The sequence below is a fragment of the Pan troglodytes genome, chromosome 16, assembly GCF_028858775.2.
Source record: "Pan troglodytes isolate AG18354 chromosome 16, NHGRI_mPanTro3-v2.0_pri, whole genome shotgun sequence".
NCBI classification, from domain to species: Eukaryota; Metazoa; Chordata; class Mammalia; order Primates; family Hominidae; genus Pan; species Pan troglodytes.
Genome location: NC_072414.2, coordinates 46015251 through 46042296, shown reverse-complemented (window position 1 = coordinate 46042296; position 27046 = coordinate 46015251). Strand labels below are relative to the sequence as shown.

Here is a 27046-nt window from a genome sequence, read left to right as displayed (position 1 = left end):
TACTTATAAAATCAAATTAACAACTATATTGAAGACATTGTTCTAGGTGACAAGTGAAAGCAAACTAACTAACTAAATAAATACATAAATGATTAAAGCACAACCTTTACAACCCAGGAAGGAAACAACTTATAAAACAAATTTAAGCACATAAAGAGTTAAATATTAAAAACTTAAGATAGGTTTTAACAACTGGAACGCCATCCTTTCTTCTTGGATAAAACACTTCAACACCATAAACATGTCATTTATCATTCAATCCATGTGTTTATTATAACCTCTGTAAAATACCAACAAAAATTTTCAAAGTCAGCAAGTGAGATTTAAAGTCTGTATAACAGAAACATACAGAATGAAGTTAGAAAATGAAAAATCATATCCATCATAGAACCACAGCTATCTGATCAGCAGCTAGTGTTACCAGATACTGAAATATGTACTAAAGTCTCTATATTTGAAAGACTGTGATATAGTACATTGAATAGAGAGACTAAGCAGTGGGGAAAAAATTAGGAAGTCCAGGAAAAAAAACCCAAATACAAATAGAAGTTTGTATATTATATAAATGTCAACTCAATCCACCAGATAAAAAAATACACTTTTTAAATAATGAGTGTCAAGACACTCTATAATCATTTGGAAAATGATTAAATTGCATCCATTCCTTATACCATATGTCAGAATAAACTCCAAATGCATCAAGAATACAAATGAAATACATGAAGTTATAAAAATATTAGAAAAAAAGATGGAGCCATTCCTTTATAACCTGAGTGTGGGGAAAACCTTTCTATGTCTAAAATACAGATGCAATAAAAGATTGATAAATGTGGCTCTATAAAAATGAATTTTTATAAGGCAAAAAAATCACAATAAAAGAGTATAAAAATCTGGGAGAAAATGTTTGCAACATACATCATAGTTAAAAGACTAATAGTCAAGAAGTCACTATGGTGACCAGGAGGTCGAGAGGCTTCTTGGTAACTGGTACCAGCTATATGAAAGCAATTGCCACTGCTTTCCTGGAACTTGAGTAAATACAATCAAGTGGCATTTTAAATTTTTGCTGGAAGTGGAGTCATGAGACTGAAGATATCTCTTTTAAGAGAACCAAAGCATCAAGAATTAGTAAGCTGTGTAGCCTGGACTACTGCTGAAGGCCTGTATTCATATAGTGATGATCACCAGATAGTGAAGAGGAACTTGTTCACTAGTGGAACAACTCAAATAGTAATGCTTCCTGATGATATTTACCCTATAGATCTTCACTGGTTTCCAAAGAGTTTGAGTATATGAGACAAACTCAAGCAGAAAGCTTTGTCCTCATAAGTTCTGATGATAAATTTAATTTGATTTCCAAGTTAGAAAGAGTGGAAAAAAGTGTAGCAGCTCACTCTGGAGAATACTTGCAGGAAGACAGAATGATGAAGCAACAGCATTAGTTACAATTGGAGAAGGTGGACAAATAAAAATTTGGTCGAAGACTTGGATGCTTAGATCAACTTTAGCTTAGCAAGCCCAGGTCAGCTCCTGACTACTCCCAGAGAATATTCCCAGAAAATATACTTATCAAGTACAGGAAAAGGAGGAGTGCCTTCTGAGGAATGGTATTCAGTAGTGTGGGGTCCTGATTCAGAAAAGGTTCTTTATACAGCAGGCAAGCAGCTAATCATTAAACCTCTTCAGTGGCCGACACAGTGGCTCACGCCTGTAATACCAGAACTTTGGGAGGCTGAGGTGGGTGGATCACCTGAGGTCAGGAGTTCAAAACTAGCCTGGCCAACATGGTGAAACCCATCTCTACTAAAAATACAAAAAAAAAAATAGCCGGGCGTGGTGGTGGGCGCCCATAATCCCAGCTACTTGGGAGGCTGAGGCAGGAGAATTGCTTGAACCTGGGAGGCGGAGGTTGCAGTGAGCCGAGATCACGCCACTGCACCCTTGCCTGGGAGACAGAGTAAGACTCTGTCTCACAAAAAGAAACCTCTTCGATCAAATGCTAAAGTTTTACAGAAGGCTTATGATGGCATCATTTTAAAAATAGATTGGAACTCAGTCAATAATCTTATCTGCTGGTGAAGACTGTAAATATAAGGTATGGGATAGTTACAGCCACCCACTGTACAATTCACAACCTCATGAGCATCCTATTACTTTAGTTGCCTGGGCTCCAGATGGAGAATTGTTTGCTATTGGATCATTTCATACTTTACACTTGTGTAATAAAACTGGGTGATCACATGCTTTAGAAAAACACTGGTAGCATATTTAATATTGCGTGGTCAACTGATGGCACTCAGACTGCTGGAGTGTGTGGAATTGGGCATATTGTTTTTGCACCTGTGGTGGAAAAACACTGGGAGTGGAAAAACTTTCAAGTAATATTAACTAAAAGAAGGACCATACAGGTTCGTAACATTCTTAATGATGCAGTGAACTTATTGGAATTCCATCATGGCCACTAAAGTATCTTTGAACTCTGCACACTTAGTTGTTTCAATGTCTCTTCAATGTTATGTGGTCTCCACAAAGAACTGGAATACACCAATTATATTTGATCTCAAAGAAGGAACAGTTAGTTTTATCCTGCAGGCAGAAAGACATTTTCTTCTTGTAGATGTTAGTAGTATCGATTTATATTCATATGAAGGGCCCTTTATTTCATCTCCAAAATTTCCTGCAGTGAGAACAGATATTCTGAATGCACAGACTGTGTCTCTGAGTAATGATACCATAGCAATGAGACAAAGCTGATGAAAAAATAATCTTTTTCTTCAAGGTATCAACTGGAAAACTATTAGATGATGGAAAGCTTCTTCCTCGTAAGGATGCAATCTTGAAAATTGCTCTGGATCAAAAAGGACTTACCAATGACAGAAAAGTCACTTTCATTGATAAAAATAGAGATATCTATATCACTTCTGTGAAACAATTTGGGAAGGAAGAAAAAATTCTCAAACTTGGAACAATGGTGCATACTTTGGCATGGAGTGATACATGCAATGTCCTTTGCAGGCTTCAGGATACTCAATTTACAGTGTGGTATTATTCCAATATGGTTTATGTGGACAGTGACACTTTGCCTAAAACATTACATGAAAGGGATACAAATAAATTCAGTAAAAATTCCCAAATTGTGAGTTTTCTTGGAAATCAGGTAACTATAACAAGAGTTAACGGCCCTCTGGTTCACATCAGTGTATCACCATATCCTGTTATTCTCCCTGAATATGCAGGCAGTTCAAAATGGGAAGATGATGTAAGACTTTGCTGCTTTGTTAAGGAGCAAACCATGTGAGCTTGTCTACCTGCTATGGCAGTTGCTAATCAAAATATTACTATTACAGAAATAGGCTATGCAGCAATTGGTGAAATTGATAAGTTTCAGTACATCAATTCTATAAAAAGTCTTTCATTTAAAGAGTCAAAAAATGGTCCACATACTAAAGTTTAGTGGAAACATACAGGAGGCTGAAATAGCACTTCTTCAGGCTGGCCTCATTGTCAAGCAATCCAGATCAATATTAATCTCTACAACTGAAAAGGGCACTGGAATTGGCTGCAAAATACAAAACACATGTTGATACGGTTGTTGCTTAGTGTCAAAAGAAAAGTTTTTGGAGACATTTGGTAAAGAGGAAACATAAACAATACTTGCAGCATGCAGAAGGTCTCCAAATAGATTGAGAGAAAAATCAAAGCCAAAATTGGGATTGAAATTACAAAAGAAGGAGAACAATCATCAAGCAGCCAATCCAGTAAGAGTATGAGTCTAAAGCCCTACATGCCATGCTTATATTTAAGAAGTTTTGTATTTTGAAATGAATTCTGATTAATTAAGGATAAGCATGTTTTGGCTGATAAAAAAAAGGATAATCTTTAAATAAGTATAAGCACTTGCTGTGTATTTAATGTAAAAGTACATTCAGAAAGACGAAACACAAAGTAATTTATGTACTTCTTGGTTTTATATTTTTCTAAACTAATAAGTAGCAAAATATTATGGTATACTTATGATATGCCTGTGTAGTGTTAATTATATTTCAGTTTTTTGCCCATTATTTCATCCCTGAATCTTCAGCCTGAACAAATATGAATGTTGATTATAAAACATTGAACTATTTAAAAATGTATGTTATTATTAATTTCTATTTGACCTCTAAATTGTGAAATGCCTCGAAAAGTTTATTTATAGAACAAAAATACTTGAGGATGGATTTGCACAAATGTGTAAAAAGCAGATACTTATACGCCAAAGTTCATAGCAGCATTACTTGAATAGCAAAAGGCGGAAACAACTCAAATATCTATCGTGAATGGATAAACAAATGTGGTACAGTACATACAATGGAATATTATTTAGCCTTAAAAATGAATGAAATTCTGATAAATGCTACAACAGGATAAACCTTGAAAACCTATGCTTAGTGACATAAGCCAGACACAAAAGATCAATTATGATACCACTTATATGAGGTACTAGCATAGACAAGATCATATAGAAAGGAGAACAGTGTTTACCAGAGACGGGTGGGGAGAAGGAAGGGTAGGGGTTGGCTATTGATTAACGGGTACATAGCTTCTGCTCGGGATGAACAAATTCTGAAAATGAATGGTAATGATGGTTGCTCAACATTCTGAATGTTAATGCCACTGAATTGTACCCATAAACATGGTTAAAATGGTAAATTTTGTTATGCATATTTTATCATAATTTTAAAAATATATCTAAAATGGGTAAGAAGGCTTCTCCTCATTCCTTTCCTGACTTGAGATGGTCAGGCAATAGGCCCTGAAGTCTGAATTTGTGAAAATCTTCTTAAATGATAAACCTTTTTGACTAGTCTTAATCATCTGTCTCCAAATTATTACCACATAACTTTTTAAAAAATAAATACCGCTTAGAAAATCTTATGTGAACCCATTTTTGGAAATTGTACATTATAGAGTGTGTTTATGTGTATATATGGAATTACATATAAATATGTTACATGTGTATAAAGGGATAAAGGGATTGTGTCTCTTACCCCTATCTGAATTACTATGTCTATTTTTTTTAATAGTAATCTTTTCTTTTTAACATGTTTCTTTTCTTTTCTGGAATGTTGGAATATTCTGCCCTTGACCCAGATACTGGGTACAAGAGTGTACTCAGTTTATGAAATCTGATTGAGCAGTGTACTTCTAAGTTGTACTGTTTATATATTTTCTATATTGTTATATTTCAATGAAAAGTTTAAAAATTTAAAAATGGTTAGAAGAGTTTTGTTATATATATTTTACCACAATAAAAAAGTAAAAAATAAAGTGTCTATGTTCTAGAACAACAACAAAAAAGGCTAATAGCCAATATAAAAATATTTTTAAAGTTTGAAGGAAAAAACCCACTAGAAAAATGAACAAAACTATATACACTGGTGGTTTGGAATAAGACAAATATAAAAATAATCTTTATACATATGAAAAGATTATTGATTTCATTCACAATAAAATAAATGCAAATTAAAATTATGTTGAAATATGTCAATTGAGTGGCAAAATATAGAAGTTTGACAATATACACTGTTGATGAGACTCTGGAAAAACAAGCATACTCATATATTACTAATGGCAATCCAGAATGACGTAATCCCTATGGAGAATAATTGCTAAACCTAACAAGCCTATTCATACACTGACCCAGAAATCCCTAGGTATTTACTCTGATGACACGCCTCATAGAAAAATACATCTACAGTGCTATTCATTGTTGTAGTAAGTTATTAGACACCAATTCACAAGATATTGGCAGGATTAAACTTTGTTACATCCACAGAAAGGGGTATTATGTAGCAATAAAGACAATGACAAAGAGCTCCATAAAGTACTGAAGTAATCTCTAAGATAGATTGTTGGGTAAAAAAACAGCAAACTTGAGACAACTGAATATCAAAGTGAGAAATGATGGAAATGGATGAGAATATTGAATACCGAATGAATCTGGAATCTGTACTGATACTACAATAAATTTTAAAAAGAGAATTAAAGGAGATGATAAATCTTCTTTATAGAAGAATGCCAATTAATACATGTAAAAAGACTGATAGAATTAGAAAAACCATCATTTTGCAAACTTGATGGTAATTATCAATTCAAGCAAGAATTATCAATGGATGCTAAAGCTAGTTTGTAGAAGACTGATGAAAAATAGGATATTCTCAGAATCTCCAAGTATTTCCCCAGAGATTATTTATTTACTAAAATAACTTACTCTTTGTTCAGTAAACACCTCAGGTGTATGGTTAAGAAAGACAGATTTCAGCCAGGCAGTCAGGTTGTATTAGCTACTCCTACTCTCCCCATTAGTATGACTCACCACAGAATCAGTTCATCTAGAGTGGTAGGAAAAATACTGCGACCTCCCGCTGGTCAGAGGCCCCACCACACATGGTAATAATTCCACCTCCAGTTAAGAACAGGTGTTCTGAAAAATTTATGGGCATCAATGCTTATATATAAAATTTATACTGAAGAGAGCAATTGTATTATTCAGGGGAAAAAAAAGATGGAAATTCACCAATAAATATCTTTTAAGAAAAATGTGTAGGTTAAAAGTATTCTGAATTTTTAACAGGGTTGTTAAACAAATTCAATGGGGAACAGAAAAATCTTTTCAACAAATGTTGCTAGACAACTAGATATCCACATAAAAAAGAATGAAACTAAACCCCTGTTTTATACCATATGCAAAAATTAACTCAAAACAAATCTGAAAACTAAATAAAACTCTTAGAAGAAAACATATAAATAGCTCTTCATGACTTTGGATTTGGCGAAGGTTAGATATGATACCAAAAACACAAGCAAAAAAAGAAAAAATTGATAATTTACACTCCATCAAAATTTAAAATTTTTGTGTTTCAAAGGACACCATCAAGAAAATGAAAAGATAACTCACAGATTGAGAGAAAATATTTTAAATCACATATGTCATAAGGGACTTGTAACTAGAATATATAAAAATATCATACAATTCAAGAATAAAAAGAAAAAATAACCAAACTAAAAACTGGGCAAAGAATTCGAATATATATTTTGCTCCAGAGAAGATATACAAATGGCCAATAAGCACACGGAAAAACACCCTTAGTAATTAGAGAAAGGCAAATTTAAACTAGCAGCTACATGAGATGATGGATATGTTAATCTGCATAATAACAATTTTACTATGTATATGTATCTGATAACATCATGTTGTAAACCTCAAATATACACAATAAAATTTATTTTTAAAAATATCACAATGAGATACCACCTCACCACGAACAGGATGAGTATAACAAAAAAGTCAGGTAATAACAAGTGCTGGTGAGAATGTGGAGAAAGTGGAACTCCCCCACACCCCCCACCCCACCTGCCACATTGCTGATGGGATTGTCAGGTTGTGCAGCCACTTTGGAAAACAGTTGGGAAATTCTTCAAAAAGTTAAACAAAGAGTTCCACTGAACCAAGTAACCCTACCTCTAGATCTACATCCAAGGAAACTTTAAATATATGTTATCATAAAAACCTGTACACAAATATTCATAGCCGCATTCATAATAGCCAAAAAGTGGAAATAGCTTTTTCCAATCAGCATATAGAGGGATGAATGGATAGACAAGTGTGGTATATCCATAATATGAAATACTGCTCAGGCACAAAAAGGAATGAAGTTACTGTTATGTGCTACAACATAGAGAAACCTTGAAAACATTATAATATGTAAAAGAAATCAGATGCAAAAGGCTACATCTTATATTATTCCATTTATATGAAAGGTTCAGAATAGGCAACTCCACAGGGACAGAAGATAGATTAGTGGTTGCCAGAGGCTGGGGGCAGGGGGAAAAGAGAGTGACGACAATAAACATGGGGTTTCTTTTTGGGGTGACAAAAGTTCCAAAATTAGATTATGGTGATGGTTGTACATCTCTAAATATGCTAAAAATTATTAAATTTTATTTACACTTTAAAAGGGTGGATTTTATATTACGTAAATTTATTTTGATAAAGTTGTAATAAGAAAAACTTATTCTGAAATTAAAGCCTAAGCTGTGAGTGATACAAGGCCCAAAGGGAAATGGTCTTTAATAATGCCACCTGTCAATAGAGCCATCTATCAAACCAGGACCCAAGAGTATGTAAATGAAGTCGTATGATCGCACAGAATAGATGAAAAGAGCAGGACACCCCACTGAGGGACAAAACATCATCCCAAAATAGGGTATCCCAAGTTCTGGATGTCTACACATTAACTAATACAAGATTGCATAGAAATTGTGGCAAGAGTAGAAACCTGCTTCCCTTGACAAGAACCAAATGAATCACCCCAAATGGCTGGATGTTTACAAACTCCTCTGCCATACATCTTTGCTCCTACCTAAGAGGGAAGCCAGAGGAAAAAAGCACAAACTTGCTTAGAGAAGACAGAATCCTACAGCCTCCATTTCTGTGGTTTCTACATCTGACCAGATCCAGAGTAAAAATAAACTGCTGCTAAAAGAGAACTGGGAAACTTTGACTGGGCTTCAAAATTCAAAGTCCATGTACATTTAATTAGCAAGGCATACATGAAGTGACACATGTTCCTGTATCTGCTGGCTTAATATCTCCAGAAATTGCAGTGTAAATGTTGCCCAAATTCTCTGTCTGTTGCATAGTGATCTCCTGATGAAATTGACATGTTGCTCAAGGCTGCCTCCTTTATTGCATAAATGCATTAAAATAAATTTCCATGTCCAGAATTATTTTAGCCACTTTGTGAAAAAAAATATATGGTTTTAAAAATGTATGATTTCAAAACCCATCCACATATAAGGTAAATTTACCATAAGCTTATTTTAGTAGAGTCCTGGGATGAAGCCATTATTGTTCTGAGGCAAGAACATGCAATAAGCCTTTCCTTATAGAGCAGCAGTCATGTTTCCAGGCTGAATAGGGAGCATCTAGTGGGCTTCTGAAGGACAAGGAGTGTGATAGACTCATTTTGTCGTACTTTCGTAACATTGATGCTCAATGTTATGCACAGTAGATTCTCAGTAAGTGGTTTCTTTTTCTTTCTTTCTTTCTTTCTTTTTTTTTTTTTTGAGACAGAGTCTGGAGTGCAGTGGAGTGCACTCACCCAGGCTGGAGTGCAGTGGCACGATCTCGGCTCACTGCAAGTTCCACCTCCCGGGTTCACGCCATTCTCCTACTTCAGCCTCCCGAGTAGCTGGTACCACAGGCACCCACCACCATGCCCGGCTAATTTCTTGCATTTTTAGTAGAGACAGGGTTTCACCCTGTTAGCCAGTATGGTCTCGATCTCCTGACCTTGTGATCCACCCGCCTCAGCCTCCCAAAGTGCTGGGATTACAGGCGTGACCCACCACACTCGGACTCAGTAAGTGGTTTCTAAGCCACTAAGTTAATGAATGACAAATAACCAGGTGACATGTGGTTACCATCTATCAGTTGTCATCCACTGGAATATAAGATTCTTCACTTCCCCTATTTTGTATTTGTATCTTTCCTCTTTCATAGGGATAACTTTTGTTCTTAGCAGTATCAGTATATTTACCCATTTGCCTAAACCTGCAGGTGTGTTCGGGTTGAAAAGTCACTATTGAAGTTATCCCTACAGATTCACATTTTCAATGATAAGCTCAAAATTCATCAGTGATAAATCCCTATGTATTTTCATTTCATGCTTTATGTCAAAAATAAGATTTTTCCGACAATTATTTGATCTAGGGCTCCAAAACCTGATTCTGAAGTATTGTGATATTTTATAGAGGTTGAGTATTCCTTATATTGGGAAAAGAAGTGTTTTCCACTTCTAATATTTTCCGATTTCAGAATATTTGCATTATATGCCAGTTAAGCATCCCATATTTAAAAATCGCAGCATCTTGTTGGTGCTCACAATGTTTCATATTTCAAATATTCGGATTAGGAATGCTCAACCTGGAATGCCAAGCCCCAGCACCATCATGCTAAGTTGAGATGTACTCGATCAGATTGTGAAAGATTACACAAATCTTATCAACTAATCCTCTTCACCACTGACAGCACTATACCCCCAACTTCAAAATGCAAATAAAGTAAAAACAAAGTACTATTTATTACTTTATCAATTTTAAAATGTCTCAATATGGTATTAGCTAACAGTTACATAGCATTTATTATGTACCAGATATCCATCTTTATCTATACTGAGTAATTTAATCTTCACAACAACCCCATGAGGTAATATTATTTTCATTATTCTCATTTGACAAATGAACAAAGTGAGGAAAAGATAAGCAACTTGGCCAATGTCACACAACTCATAAATCAGAGAGCTGGTATTAAATCCAAGACAATTATCTCCAAATCATGCTCTTAACTACTATGCTATGTAGCTTTGGGTTGGTGAAAAGAGTATGGTGTTCCAGGCATGTCTGTTCATTGCTGGTTAGAGGTATATGGGAACAACATTTCCAAAAGACAATTTCTTACATATCTCTCTGAGTCTTGACAGTCATTTTTAGTCTTTGATATTTTGACTTCTATGCATTTATTCTAAAGAAATAATATTTAAAATGAAACAGATTTATATACAGAGAAGTGTTATTTATAATCACAAAAAGAAAATAGAAAATATGCCAAGTGTTATGAGAGTGTTTAATTATAATTTGTAGAGACAATGAAATATTTGACTACCAATTAAAATGATATTTAAGGATTTTTATGATATGGGAAATATTTGTGACATAATGCTAAGCCAAATGCAGGATACAAAGTTTTATATATACTACCATCTTATATTTTAAAATATAGAAAGGTATTTATTTAACAAACAGTAAAGAGCTCCTCTACGTTATCCATTAATAAGCAAAACAGACAAAGTCTGCTGCTCTGGTGTAGCTAACTTTCCATGGAAGCACGTAAACAATCAGTATATTAAGTGGATAAATTATGCAGTGAATTCAAAGGCTAAGTGCAATTACAAAGAGAACAGAGCAGAGTGAGGGGAATTGGGAATGCTGGGTTGGTGCATGCAGGTTGCAAAATTAAATACAGATAAGTCTCACTGAGACAGTATGATCTGAGTAAAGACTGGGAGGAGGTAGAGGATTTAGCCAAGTGAATACCTGAGGCAAGAACATTTCAGGCTGAGAGAACAGCTACAGCAAAGGCTCAGTTGCAGACACTGTTAGTACCATACGCATATTCTGGGTGCTCACCTCTACACACCTGAAGACAGTTTACTGCAAACACCTGTGACTCACTTCCAGCAGGCCTTTATTTTCAGGCCAAAGAGCATCCTAAGCCAGTACTTGGGGCAAGCTGGAAGTTAATAGCCCTGGAAGCAAAACTCAACCAATGACAGCTAGGGAGTTGTTGAAAAATACCGCCAGCTTTCCCAGCCTGGGTAGGATAACACAGAGACATGTTCCACACTGTCCCCTAGAGAGTGTTTCTCAAACATTAATTAGGGTGTAAGAATCACCTGAAGCCCTTGTTAAAATTTTAACAAGATTTTGATTAAGTAGGTCTGGGGTGGGGCCTGAATCTCATTTTAACAAACTCCCAGGTGATAGCATCATGCTGATTCACCGACCACACCTTAAGTAGCAAGGTCAGGGTTCTTAAGTGGGATTGGACCCACCTGCCTACAGCCTAAGTCTATCTTTTGTCAGCTTCCTTTCTATACCTGACTCCTAGTCTCTCTCCCACAGTTTTAATTTGGCATCACCTTTGAAATAAACTAGTTGAATTTACCCTGTCTTAGAGTCTGTCTGCTTCTGGGGGAACCCTACCCATAGGAATGAGCCTGGTAAACTAGAAGAACACAGTGAATGCAGGTGACTAGAACAGAGTGATTGAAGGTTTCAGCAGTAAGAACAAGAAAGGAGCTTGGAGAGGTAATGAGGAAAGAGCATAAAGGCCACAGTAAGAGGTTTGGCTTGTTCTCTGAGTAAAATGGGGGTGGGGTGGGGAAGGCACATTGTAGAGTTTTGAAAAGAGGATGACATTATGACATACTGACATTAACAGCCTCACTCTGGCTACTGGTGGGGGTCAAGGGAAGAAGCAGGGAGGCCATTGCATCCAGTGCAGAGATGATGAAAGCAAAGGATGGGGGGCTGGAAAGGGAAGCAAATGAAGGTGGGGGAGTGACATGTAAGAAGTCATCAGATTCTAGACACCCAAGTGAAGCAGTCAAGGAAACAGTTACATCCTAATAGGCTAGAGTCTAGGAGGGAAGTTCATACTAGGAAATATAAGTGTGGTCATCTTCAGCATGCAAGTGGCATTCAAAGTTATGGGACCAAATGGGATCATCGAGAATGCCAGTGTAAGTAGGAAAATATACAACCATAAATAGGAAAAAAAAGAGTCCAAGAACTGAGCCCTGGAACACTGCAGTCTTAGAAAACTGGAAGTGAATATGCTCAAAGTCAATGGTAGAAATATCTGTGTGGAGGGATTCTAGTTGGTTATTTTTCCTTACTTTCATTAGCTTGACTTTAGTGTCATCTGTGGAGCCAAAGACCCAAGGGATATGCAACACCAATGGCATGTCATTCTGTTTCATTGTCACCCTGCCAGTCAGGAACAATATGAAAAGAATCTAGAATATTTTGACAACTCAAATCAGGCAAATAAAATTAAATGAAGTTTCAAAAGTATTACATAAGCATGTGAAACATCTGATGGAATGGAAAGAAAATGTGTTTTGAGCCAGATGAGAAAACATTAAAACATACTAAGAGAATCAAATAAGTGCAAAACCTAACAAAACAGTGAAGAAAATTACAAACAATCTCGATGAGACTGGACAGAAATGTTATATAACAATAATCTGAATGCAAGAGATGGCAATGTCTTCTAAAGGGCATGAGGTCCCTGTTGCTATAGCAATTATAAAAAGCAGGTCGATTTGTAGGTAAGTGACAAGTGGAGAATCAACTGCATCTAGACCCCGTATATTCCATTAATTTGTAGCCTTTACTGGCCCAAGATAGTACAACCATTCTTTAAACAGAAAGGATTGGAATTTACCACAGAGAGGCTACATCAAGCCCACAATTACATTGTAACTGTGTTAAGTTCATGAAAATTATTTATGTAAAAATGGAAATAACCTATATGTATTAAAATGTTAGAAATACTTAAGATAATTTGATTAAACTTAGGAGTCTTTGGATTCTAAATTGAAACATAATTGATTTTGAAATTGTGATCTTAGTTATTCAAAGAGAACTGTTAGGTTTCTTAAACAGTGTTGAGATGTTTAAGATAACTTGATATTGACTTCATAAGTTTAATTCATTTTAAAGAATTACTTAATCACTTGGAAAGATTCTGTTTATCAGTCAAAGTTTTTATAAAGAAAACTAAATATTTTCAAGTATAACTGCAGTTTAAAAAGTTAAAAATTGTTTTGCTAACCTCATTTGTAAATGGGAGATAACATTAATTTAAAGCCTCCTTAATTTTAACAAGTGATTGCTAACATCTCCTATATTTAAAATAGAATAAGATATACAAATGGGGCCAGTAGCAGTGGTTCATGCCTGTAATCCCAGCACTTTGAAAGGCAGAGGTGGGCGGATCACTTTGAGGCCAGGAATCCCAGACCAGCCCAGCCAACATGGTGAAACTCCATCTCTACTAAAAATACAAAAATTAGCCAGGCATTGTTGCACGTGCCAGTAATCCCAGCTACTGCAGCTACCCAGGAGGCTAAGGTATGAGAATTGCTTGAACCAGGGAAGCAGGAGGTTGCAGTAAGCCAAGGTCACACCACTGTACTCCAGCTTGTGCAACACAGACTCTGTCTCAGGAAAAAAAAAAAAAAATAATATATATATATATATATGTATATGTATATACACACACACATATACATACAAGTATAACATAAAAGCATAAGAGAATCTATTTTTAAGGTAACTGTAATAAATTAAATATTAATTTTAAAATGATATATGTAAACAGAATGTACTTGCTCAGAAGCTGCCTCAAAGACAGCAAAAAACCTCCATTGCTTTTACACTTCTCACTTTTTGGTAAAAGAATACAGATTTCCATATATTTGCTAAATTTTATATACTATACAAATATTAATAAAAAATACATTAATAGTACACAAAGAAAACTGCCCAAATGAATGTACTCCATAACAGCACTTGCATAAATGGCAAACCTAACCATTTTGTCCCTAAGTGCAAAGTGAATGGTGTTAGATCACTTACAGAAGAATTTATGGGAGTATCTTATATAAATCAGACAACTATTCTAATAAGTGAACACCACATCCAAAAACAGAACAATCAAATCTCTAATGTTAGAAGTATCTCCTACCATATGTCAAATGTATATAGATACTAGCATAATTTTTAAAAAGCATATAAATTCATTTTGATGTATAAATGAATTCAAACTTGCTTTTTCCTCCAAAACAGTGAAACAATTATTGGCCTTGTAATCACTTAAATGACAAGCATTGTGCTAAGCCTTTTGGACAATTTTTTTTTTATTTTTGCATGATAAATCAATGAGAAAAATACTCTTATTACCGCAATTTTACAGCTGTAGAAGGTAGGGAACCGACGGTTTAAACTATTTGCCCATGGCACATTGTGGAGATGCTCAGGGTGGAAAAAACTGTATCTTTCTGACTGTGAAGCACCTACTTTAAACCACATCACTGGAGTGCCTAAAAGGGCAACAACTGTAGAACAGGAAACCTGCAAAATTATGTAGATCCTAGAAAGGTAGCTAGCACTCAAAATAGTTGGAAGCAGTGGTGCTAAACTCAAGGCAGCTATTTCTCTTTCAAGAAGCATTTAAGGTTTAGGAACACCTAAACCTTAGGAAAGCACACAGAAATACTTAGGACAGGTCTCCCCTTAATGCTAGGTCTTCCAGTAGCCCAAATCATATAAAATAAATTACATTTAGTATCCATAGCAGGCTCATTTTCTTGGCATTCCTGCCCTTCATGCAGGCACAGTGGCCTGCTTCTGGTGACTTAAGAAAGAGCAGAAGGTCCATTCATTTAATGACTCTCCCTGCTTTCCCAGAATCCTCTCAATTGAATCACCGAAGGTTTTCCATGTTCATAAAGTCATAGAAATTCAGAGGCAAAAGAACTTTGGAAGTTATCTATTCTGTTTTGGTCTTTGAACACCTCAAATTTTGCTACAATTTAGCAAACTGCCCCAACTCCATCCATTACAGGAATGACAGATGAAGGTGGATGAGAAGAAAGGAGAGAAACAGATTTAACTGCATCTAGTGCTGCTAAGGAGAGGTAACACAGAAAGGAATGGCTGCGTTATCCTGGACAGGCTCAGGCCAAAGCAGAAAGTTACTTGGGCTCTATCCCTCCCCTCTTTTCATGTATGTGGAAATCAAAGCTGAGTGAATTTATATTACTGGCACATTGGAAGGAGTCCCCAAAAGAAGTTTCTGAAGAACTGAGACAGAACGACTTTTGAATGTGTTAAGTGAGAGATGCAGTCCCTAATGGCTTTAGGAAATGCATAACATTTCTGGGCCTCAGTTTCTTTCTCCGTAAATTGAAGGATTTGAACAACATCAGGATTTCTCCACCTGCGCCAGATCATTCTTTGTTGTGGGCTGCCCTGGGCACTACGGAATGATCAACAGCATCCTTGGCCTCTGCCCAGTAGTGTCAGTCGCACCTCAAGTTGAAAACCACTGAATTAGACCATTATAGAGACATCTTCAGCCTTGGCATATTAGGGTGCCAGGGAAACTTTGAAGCTTTTATCAATAACAACTTGTGGTTAATTTCTCACATCCTGGAATTCTAAGGTTCATTGAGAATGGATACAAGACTGAAGGCTGACAGAGACAATCAAGTGTCCTCAGAAAGGAAGGGGTCATTCTCTTTAGAGAAACCTCTCAACTTGGCTTGCAGTCACCTAGAATGACAATAATTCTTTATAACCTCAATTCCTAGATGGGAAGACTACAAAATCCCTGAAGTATTACTACCAGATCTGCTTTTCAAGACAGAAATGTATGACCATATCTTCATCTTCTCTATCTTTCTGGCATCCAGTGGCTGCACTTAAGAATCCAAATCATCCTCTCGGTGTTGCAACACCTCCCCACCTTGTGAAACTTTTCTGTAAGTGGCTCGGCTTTTTGGAATTTTGCCCCAGACTCTCTGCTTCCTAGCATTGGGTGCGCTCATCTATTCTCATTTGTGTTGCTGCTATCTTGGTTGATGGAAAACTTCCCATGCCTGTGCAAATTGGCTTCCACGTTTTTCTCTGAGTGATGGTGCTGGGACACAGGCATCTCTCTGTAAATCGGGTCAGAAATCCAGTCACCTCCACAGTGACAAAGGTGCACGCATCTAAGAATGGGCTCTAGGTTTAAAGTGAGTAGAAGAAGGCCAGTGAAATGTAGAGGGAGCTTCCCATACAGAAGGATCTCTCAGTTGGAGAAAATGAGTTCCTATGAAGTTTGTCATCTGACTAACAGTGTTTACTGGGTGCTTCCAAATTCTCATCACCATCACTGGAGCATTTTGGTTTTTCTTATACAAATCATGCATGCCTATGATGTTTAGAAAGAACAAAAAAATAAAAACATAGGAAGATATAAAGGGAAATAGATACAGTGTGTATATGTAATCATGTAACATGCTATTCTGCACTTTGGATTTTTGTTTGACTTAATATATCGCAAGCATCTAGATATGCCTCATTTTTTATAATGAAAGTGGACTAATACATTTTCTGGGTACATTATACATTTTTTAACAAGGCCCCTTTAGGCATGTGTAGGTTGTATACTGTTTTTCATAAGACAATGCTGCAAAGAATATCCCTATAAATGTATATCTGAAGAGTCATTCATAAAAAAAACAATGGAAGAAGGGTATGTTAATTTAAAACTTTGCTAAATATTGCCAAATCATCCTTGGAAGTGGATGTACTAGTTTATATCTTCTGGGAGGCATTTTGAAGTGGTCATTGGGAAGAAGAGTTTCAGACTCCTAGGCCACAGCAAACTGTAGGTTAAAAGGATTAGATAAACTGGGTTATTTCTACGTCGGTTCTCTTACTTCAGAGTAGTCTCCCAGGTTTAAAATCTTTTGTGATAGATACAGTGAAACAAACTGAACTGAACTGCAACCACTGAGGAGGTTCTGAAGTCAGCTTCTAAGGAGTGAAGATCATGTAGTCAAAATTATCTTTCAAAACATCTTAAACAGCTCACAAAGTACATTGTGTATAGTTTTGTATCAACAAATCTGTACAGTAGTATGTATGCAAGATGATAAAATGTACAGCAATGTACCATGCAAATCAAGCAAATACACTAAGAATTTCACATCATTGTATTCTTAAACATTAATCATTTTCGGTTCAAGGAGATAGTGACTTTTTAAGGAAACTCAAAAATTTAGAATTATTGAGAGAAACAATTATATTTCCCATCTTGTATTAACCTAGGTGCCTGAAGAAAACAGAGTTAATACCACTAATTCAAATAGGTTTCTTTAACAAAAGCACAAATTACAGAGGTGTAAGATAAGGTAAGGGAACAAAAAGAGATGGTAAGGCCCCAGAGAGAGACAGACTTTGTACACAAGAAAATGATTGTCATGCCTAACACCTAAGACAAAAGGAGGAAATTGTGTGCTTGGTGCCCAACACAAGCTGCTTCAGTGGCTTACAGCAGTAAGTGGTAGACACACACTTACAGCTAGAGCTGAGGCACCAAAACAGGGAGTGAGCAAAGACACTCTGACCTTTCCCTTCTGCTATTTGACCTGCAAACTTGACCACAAGCCTGCTGGCAAAGAAGGCTGGGTGACCCAATACACAGGGGTCAGCCTCCTGGGACAGACAGCAAGCCAGGGAAGTCCATTCTGGAACAAAAGCTCGCAGAATGGATTGGCCAGAGAAATCACTAGCACTATTTAAATTATTATCCGTATCTCCTTTTCTCTTTGTCTTTGCCAGCAAAGTTGGACTAAATTCAATGACCCTGTGATGAAACACCACTGTATATAGCAGAGGCTTATATTAGAGAGCTCATTGCTTTTGCATAATTCTTCTAGCCCACAGAAATGAAAAGTGAAAGGACATACAGATATCCTATGCTCAAGAAGTTCACTGTGAGAACCTTCATTTGGCTTGTGCTTGGATCATTTTCCTGAGGGGTGCTAGATCCCTCTCTCACCATATCATGTGCTGTCCTAACATTTAAAAATTACCCAGGTACATAATATCTCTGGGTTTTGGCTTTTCTCATCTGCAAAACAAGAGGACTGAATTAGATAGAGGATTCTCTAACGTGGCCAGTCTCCAAAACTTTATGGGATTTTATTCACAATACTTATTCCCAGGTCCTTCTTGGGGCCCACTGAATCAGAATCCTTGGGTGTGTGGTTCACGGAATGTGTGTATATAAAATTTCACCCAGGTGATGCTGGCATGCATCCAGGCTTGAGAACAGCTGCTCTCAATGATCTTCAAGACAGATTCCAGTTCAAAAATCCCAGGACAATAAGATAAGTCAATAAGATAAGTTAGGAAAATAATCCAAAGAATTTTTTCTTGTCATTTAATTAAAAAAATTAGGAACTAAGGTATATCCAAAGTAACAGTGTTTCTCTAACCTCTTCCAAAATGTGTGAACATTTTATGTTTTGCATTTTCAGCTTTTTATTAGAATACTGGTAAATAGAAGTACATTGTGTATTTTTTATTTGTATCTTTTTTTTATAAACTAAGGGGTGGGTTCTGAGGCAATAAATCTCATTATTAATTACATCTATGCCATTATTAAAGGAACATCTTAAATTTTTTTTATTTCCATAGGTTTTTAGGGAACACGTGGTATTTGGTTACATGAGTAAGTTCTTTAGTGGTGATTTTTGAGATTTTGGTGCCCCCATCACCCAAGCAGCATACACTGAACTCAATTTGTAGTCTTTTATCTCTCACCACCTTCCCACCCTTTCACCCTGAGTCCCCAAAGTCAATTGTATCATTCTTATGCCTTTCCTTCCTCATAGATTAGCTCCCACTTATGAGTGAGAACATATGATGTTTGGTTTTCCATTCCTGAGTTACTTCACTTAGAATAATAGTCTCCAATCCCATCCGGATTGCTGCAAATCCCATTAGTTCATTTAAAGGAAAATCTATTTTAATATCAGCATACTGTTATTACTTCTATGGGGGACCACATGAGGAGAACCAGTTTCTAGGAAATCCTCCAGCGCAATAACTTGTATTTTCTCGGACAAAATATTTAACCTTTAGGCTCTTATTATTATTTCAGCTCTTAAGTGACAGGATTGGCCTAAATGATTTAGAAGGTCCCTTCCAGCCTAGAAAACCTGGAGTTCTAAGAAATGTCACTATATATATATATATATATATATATATCTTCCTTTGTTGTCTACTGTTGCATCTTAAAAGCGAGAGTTTTTCAAAAATTGGATACCTTGTGCTAAATAGATTATAACAAAATAAACAACTCCATACTAGTTACCTGAATTTCAAACCTGAGCAACCACTCATCAACGCAATGAAGGCACCCGGGAAGGTGGGAAAAGTTTATTTGATGACTGGGCTGCTAGGCCTGTCCAAGCATCTCTCATGTTTATCCGGCCTTGTAATCAAAGGAGTGTTTTCCTATCAACCTGATTTGATGTACCTTGACATGAAAATCACTTCCTTCCACACAAATTGCTATTCTTTCTAAATCATTCATACTAAAAATGAACAACGCCAGAGAAAGCAAAGCTACCAATTGAATCAAATTACTGTAATAAATGAGTACATTTGCAACTGAGTAATACCTCTCAGGACAAAGCAGTCATCTGACCCTGAACTGCAAAGTACATATATTTCCTCATTCTATAATCATCCTCAGTCTTTAAGACATGTAGACTCATGCCTTTGCCATAAGACAAAAAAATCCTTCTAATTAATACTTCCGGTAGCTATTTACATTGTGGTAAGAAAAGTGATTTACCTAAGCAGCAGACCATAAAGATCAAGCCCTGTGGAAAAATTAAATGTTGTAACAAGCAAAATGTATGATAAAGTTCATGAATGATATGCCATAATTTATTTTGCATAATTTGTTTTGATAATAACATGACCATGTAAGCAGATAACATACTTGACTATAATTATGCTTAATTTTATGCAGCCATATCAAAGCTTTATTGTATTAATATTTGATCCTTATTTCTATAGTATCTATAAAAGGCATCAATGAAAGCCATTTGCTCAGTTACCTGTACAGGTAAGTCATTATGCATGCACACACATGCACACAGGCAAACACATACACTTGTGCATCTTCCTACATATTTGGTACAACTAATGCTCTGGTTCTATGTCCCTCTATCAGTAATAACTTCCTGTCAAAATGTAGAAACTTCAAATTGTCCAAAGATGATTCCTTCAAGCCCAGCCTGATGTGTGTTCAGTTGCTAAAATAATGTTACTTCACCCTTTGGGAAGCCGAGGCGGGCAGATCACAAGGTCAGGAGATTGAGACCATCCTGGCTAACACAGTGAAACCCCGTCTCTACTAACAATACAAAAAATTAGCCAGGCGCGGTGGCGGCTGCCTGTAGTCCCAGGTACTCAGGAGGCTGAGGCAGGAGAATGGCGTGAACCCGGGAGGCGGAACTTGCAGTGAGCTGAGATCGTGCCACTGCACTCCAGCCTGGGCTATCCAAAAACGGCACCCTTCTGAATTTCCAATGCCTAAATATCTTTATCAGCAGGAGTGCTTCCATTTGATAATAGAAAAGACATAAAATGCAAACATCTCCAGGAGATGCAGCTTATCAACTGAAAATCAGTTACAATAAATATCACTCATTCTACAAAGCAATGAAAGGAAGGTCAGGGGATGATGAAGCAAAGACCAATGAGCTACTAGATACTTGATAATTGGGAGACACAGCATCACAGGCCTAAGAGACTGGGGAGTGTGACTGGAAAAAGAGGTGTACTATGGTTTGAATGTTTTCATCCTCTCAAATTCATGCTGAAACTTAATTCCAAATGCAACAGTATTAGAAGGTAGTAATAAAATCATGAGGGCTCTGCCCTCACAGATGGGATTTTGGGCTCTTATAAAAGGGCTTAATAAAGATAGTTCATCCCTTTTTGCACTTCCTCCTTCTGCCACCTGAGGACTCAGTGTTTTATTCTTTCTGGAAGATGCAGCATTCAAGGCACCGTCTTAGAAGCAGAGAGCAGCCCTCACTGGAAAACTGAACCGGGACTTAAACTTCCCAACCTCTGGAACTGTGAGAAAATAAATTTCTATTCTTTATAAATTACCCTGTCTCAGATATTTTGTTATAGCAATACAAACAAAGATGGGGGTAAGAAGAGGATGATGGAAGCCACATTTACTTCTACATAATTTTGCTGTGATAGTTTTCAACATTTATACAAAAGTTTTTGCTTACTTACTACTACCACTAACAATAATTTCTACCCGATTGACCTTACTGTCTGAGATTATCTCTAAGTTCTCTCACACCTGGACTGCAATTAGTCAGACCTTTTTCACAGTTACCTTTATATTTTTCACAGGAGTTTGTATAACAACTAACAGCAGGGGCAGGTATTTGAATACTGGCTCTGCTTAAGGGGCGTTAACTAAGTAAGTAACATTCAGCTTAATGGTCTAGGGATCTGTCACGTCAGGAGCAAAATGAGGATATTAATAGTCATGACCTCGGGTCTGAATTTGGGTCTTGCCAAAAGTAGAGCCTGGGACACGGACATGGGGGTGGGTAGTTTGGAAGGTGGTCCCTGGAAGCAGGAAGGGGGGCAGGGAGAATGAGGTAGAGGCGATGAAAAAGCCTATATAAGGATGAATGACTGAACCTGCTGCCGCTGCTGCAGCAGCAGACAATAGGGACTTGACTCAGCTAAGACCTCCAGACTTGGGTTCAGTGTGCTGCCCTGAATTGCCCTCCCAAAGGGTGGAAAGCTGCAGCATTTATCCTGGATCTGCTGTCCTTTACTGGTTGAGGGTTGCTGAGTGGAATCCCTCAATATCAGAGAAGACTGAGGCAGAGATCTGAAAAGATGAAGGTGTTCACTTGAGTGAAAGATGAAGCTGAGCATGACCATATGCTCTGGTCCACCAGAGCTGCAGCTGAAATCAGAGCAAGGCTGAGTAGGGTCGCATAGGGTCCCAGGAACCTCTGCCGCACCTTCTGAAGCTGTGTGAAGGCTTAAGTGGGAAAATGCATGCAAAGTGCTCACCTCTGTCAGTTTGGCTGCATAAGTGCCATTTTATGGCATTGTCTTACTTTCTTGCTTATTACTAATACTAATGAATAGGTAATAATTAGTATTTTAATTGTAATGTCATTAATTATCCAGTTATTTATTTTTCTGTGTCTTCTCTTCTACTTATAACCATGATGTCATTCACAGTATACATTCAGTAGGTGCTAATAAATATTTTCAAAAAACAATTGAATGATAATATGAGTATCAGCTACAATGCCTCTCACAACAGTCAGCTCAAGAAATAATTGTGAATTCACTTGAACCGGATCATAATAGTATGAAGGAAGGAAACCATGTGTTTGTATCATGTGCCTTCTCCCTGCAGCCCTAATCTTGAGTTCATCACACTACTAGCACTCAATAAATGTTGATTGACTTATTTGGTTCCCTATGTTGAAATTGCCCCGAGGCAACACAGTTAAAAAGCCAGAGAGTACAGGCAGAGGCACATTTTTTGTGTTTCATGAAAACATCAATAACTGAAGCTATTAATGCTAAGTCCAGTTTCACCAAGCTGTCTGTGCCCAGAGTCTTTCAAGAATTCAAACCCAAAAATAATCACAATCAATTCCCAAAATGCATTCTGGATGGTTTAGTTAAGAAATATTTAGGAAGGTAATTGTAGCATTTGGCTTCTGATTAATATTTCTCATAAATAGTTTAAAATCAAAAGAAGTCTGTGCGTTTTAGGTAGGTTGCCTCCCTACTGATTACTTACTGGTTTGGCTGAAAATTCATCTTTTATGTATTTATTTTATCACCACATTTTAAGTGAGGAAATGGAGCACAGTGAGGTTAAACAACTTGCCCAAGCTCCTAAGACCTGCAGGCTGTGGGCGCCTGTAGTCCCAGCTACTCGGGAGGCTGAGGCAGGAGAAGAGTGTGAACCCGGGAGGTGGAGCTTGCGGTGAGCCAAGATTGGGCCACTGCACTCCAGCCTGGATGACAACAGAGCGAGACTCCGTCTCAAAAAAAAAAAAAAAAAAAAAAAAAAGGACTTGTAGGCTGACTCTGGAGGCCAGGGTCTTAACCACTGTGCTTGGCTGAGTCATGGTTGACCACTGGCGGGCACTGGGAAAAATGCCAAGGGTACCAGGCATACCACTTGCCTCACAGGAGATGAGGGAGGCAGCAGGAAAACAGCAATTTTCAGCGCTATGGGCTCGCTGTCATTTTGCCCTTACTCTAAAAGTTACATAAAGACATTCTTAGTTTTGCCAATTTATATGTATCGCTGGATGCTGAGACGTGATGGGTTAGTGGCAGAGCAGGGATGGGGAAAGAAATAGAGACGGAGACTAGTTGTGAGGCTACAGCAATGGTACATTGTTGTCCGATGTTCAATGGAGATTGAGAGACAATTAGAAGGCAAAGTTGCCCGGCCTTATTCAATGACTGAGTTTGAGGTGATGAATGTACCCCACATAGGAAAATTCACTTTTGCTAATAAAAGGAGAAAATAGTTCATTGTGTACATTATGAAATCAACTGAAAGTCTGAAAAACTTGGCTTGAGATATAGGAGTCAAGATGACATAGATCCCAGCCAACACTCACTACAGTAAGTTCACCACTACTGGTACTTAAACCATGGGCAGCTGCAACTATTAACCTGGATTTATTAGTTTATGTACAGTGTTAATGTACAATGTCTAATTATCCCTATCTCCTAGCACTTCCTCCCAATTCAAAGTTCTGGGCAGGCATTTCCAGTTAGCCAAGTTTGACATGTGCTCAAGGCATGGCTGATAGGGGTGGGAAGAAGGCGCTTCTATTCCCTTCAGCTTTGTGATAGCACACCAAGCACTACTTCCTTCTAAGGGCTTACCTACTAGTAAGGAGACACCAATAAGAAAGGAATTCAGATGCTGAAAAGCCAGGAAAAAAAAAAAAAGGAAATGTGCAAATTTTCACTACAGTGTGTCAAATAAGCTGCTAAGGAGGACAACTCTGTCTTGAGCAAACAGAGGATGGTGGTGCCATCTGTTGAGACAGAAAACCCAGGGAGAGGCCAGGCACTGTGGCTTACGTCTGTGATCCCAGCACTTGGGGAGGCAGAGGCAGGCAGATCATTTGAGGTCAGGAGTTCAAGTCCAGCCTGGCCAACATGATAAAACTCCATCTGTACTAAAAAACACAAAAATTAGCCAGGCGTGATGGCACACGCCTGTAATCCCAGCTACTTGGGAAGCTGAGGCAGGAAAATCACTTGAATCTGGAGGGGTGGAGGTTGCAGTGAGCCGAGATCCTGCCACTGCACTCCACCCTGGGCGACAGAGCGAGACTCTGTCTCAAAAACAAAACAAAAGAGGAGAGTTCAACAGGATATCTTGTTTGACATAACTCCTACAACTCATTATCTTACCCCTCTTCCATGGCTTTCCATAGTGTCTAGGAGTAAAAATAAAATCTCCGAAAGATTCAAAAGACACAGAAAAGGTGGCCTCTGATTATTGCACCAGATTTGTCTTACATGCTTTTCCTGTTTTTTCTTTTTTTTTTCAATTCCTCAAATACATCATACCATTTCCTGCCTATAGAACGTGGCTCATGCTATTTCCTCTGCCTGAGGGGATCTTTTCCTTTCTCTTAGCCTGGCTCAATGTATTCATTCTTCAAATCTCAGATCAAATTCCATTTCCTTATGGAAGCCTTCTGTAACCTCTAAGCTGTAACGTGCTCTCTTAACACTTTGGATTTTCTTCTACAGCCATTATCAAAGTTGGAAACAATATATTTGTGTAATTTTTAAAATTAAATTCCTCTCACCCACTTCACTGAAGACAAAGACCAAATATGATTTGTCACTGCTATATCCCAGATGCCCAGCCAGGAAATTAAAGATTTATTGAAGAATGAACCAATGCATGAATTAATGACTGAAAGAATAAATATATATAACAGTCTAGGTTTGACAGAGGAAAATTAGCCCAAAGACACTGATTTGGGATCATCAGGATACAGATGATAACAGTAGCCAATGGAACTAATCAAATCACTCAAAAAAGAGTGAAAGGAGTACTTGGGATGATATATTAATTATCAACTATGAAGTATTTCTTAATGTGATCCATGGGTTACCCTAGAGCAAAATCAGCTGGAGACTGGATGAAGGAATCTATGTCTTTAATAAATGACTCCAGATGATTTTACCGCAACCTGAGAACCACTAACTTTAGCAATCAGTAGAGAAATACCCTTGACGCAGTCCCAAAGTTTGTATTATAGGCCAGGTGTTCTAACTTCTAGAAGAAAGAAGCATAAACGTGCACAAGTAGCTAAGAGCATGTTATTGTGCAAAGAATACCAGAGGAGGATTCAGAAATCCTGGGCCTGTCACCTGATCTCATCATATGCTACATTTACAACCTACATTAATGACCGGTAGTTATCTTCAGGGAATAGAGACTTGGTGACTTCAGCCATAGTCTACTCCATTAATGTTTTATGAGGATTCAATATATATGATAGGTGACTTTTAAAAATATTCCATTTGCATTTTGTTTCTAGAAAATGCAAAGGGCATGTTGATCAGCTCGAGAATTTCCTATTCATTTCTCTCAGATAGTAAAATGCTTTTTTAAACATTAAGTAAATTATCATTTTATGTATGTGTATAGGAACACCAGTATGTGTGCCTTAACTGTAATCACTAAAGAACAGAAATGTAAATCTAAAACCACGGGCTTTCCACAAGACACTGTCAGCATCAGAAAAGGCATTAAAAGGGCAGGAGAAGCTTAACCTACATCTCTGGGAAATAAGAAGATTATATTCAAGCTGTCATTTCTTGTTGCCATGATTATATGCGGTCAACAATTTCTTTTATCACAAATTATACAGAAATGACACCTGGATAATCATGTTGCCTGTAATATCATCATGTAAAATGGGAGAAAGATCTGATCGTTTGAGTGCTGGCTTATGATTTGGGAAAATAGCTTGTAATTGCAGTTCTACTGACAAATTGGTGCTGTCGGGTAAATCAATATTTACCACCTCAGTTTCTCATCTTATATACTTGAACACCGACACTTAATTTCTGGAATCCTAAACTAGGCTGCATGGGGTAATGCTTAAGCACACAGAATGTGGAAGATAAACGCCAAAGTACAAATACTGGATTTGCTACTTCTGGGTTTTCTTCCCCCTCCTCTTAGATAGGTTACAGTATTTCTGTTTCACATCCATAAAATGAGGTCAAATATAATACCCATTTCATAGGGTTATTGTGAAGATATGATTTAGTGAAGTATTTAGAATAGTATCTGGCACATAAGAAAGGAATTAATAAATGTTACCCATTATTAAGCTCCACACCTTCTAGGGTTCTTAAGAAAACTAAAGAAAGTATGTGCTTGTGTGTGCCAATGCTATATAAAACACATACACGCATAACAAATTTCATACTCCAAAATAAAAAGCATCCTTTTTGAAGTCATCATGGTTGAGTTAGGGAGAAAATGAAGGATATGTTGAGGGCAGTGAAGATGCTTGGAGGGATGAGGGATATACTTATTCTAAATAAAGTGACATTGCTCAATATATCTTGGGACCTTTTGGCATTGCCTATGGATCATTTCTTCTTATTTCACAGTTGTTTGAATCTGCTAATTATTAATCACTTTTATCTTCAGATGGTTTATTTAATATTTGGAAGTAGCTGAGAGTCAGTAAATCAAGTTTGATGAATGAAGTGGTTAGCAAAATTCCATAGC

General features: G+C 37.1%; 1 protein-coding gene and 1 pseudogene across 2 annotated transcripts in view; one reads left to right on the top strand and one right to left on the bottom strand.

Moving 5' to 3' along the window:
- UNC13C (unc-13 homolog C) overlaps window positions 1-27046 on the bottom strand; it is a 787554-nt gene that overhangs the window by 572627 nt on the left and 187881 nt on the right. The window lies entirely within an intron of this gene.
- Window positions 1030-3820, top strand: LOC104002374 (intraflagellar transport protein 80 homolog; annotated as a pseudogene).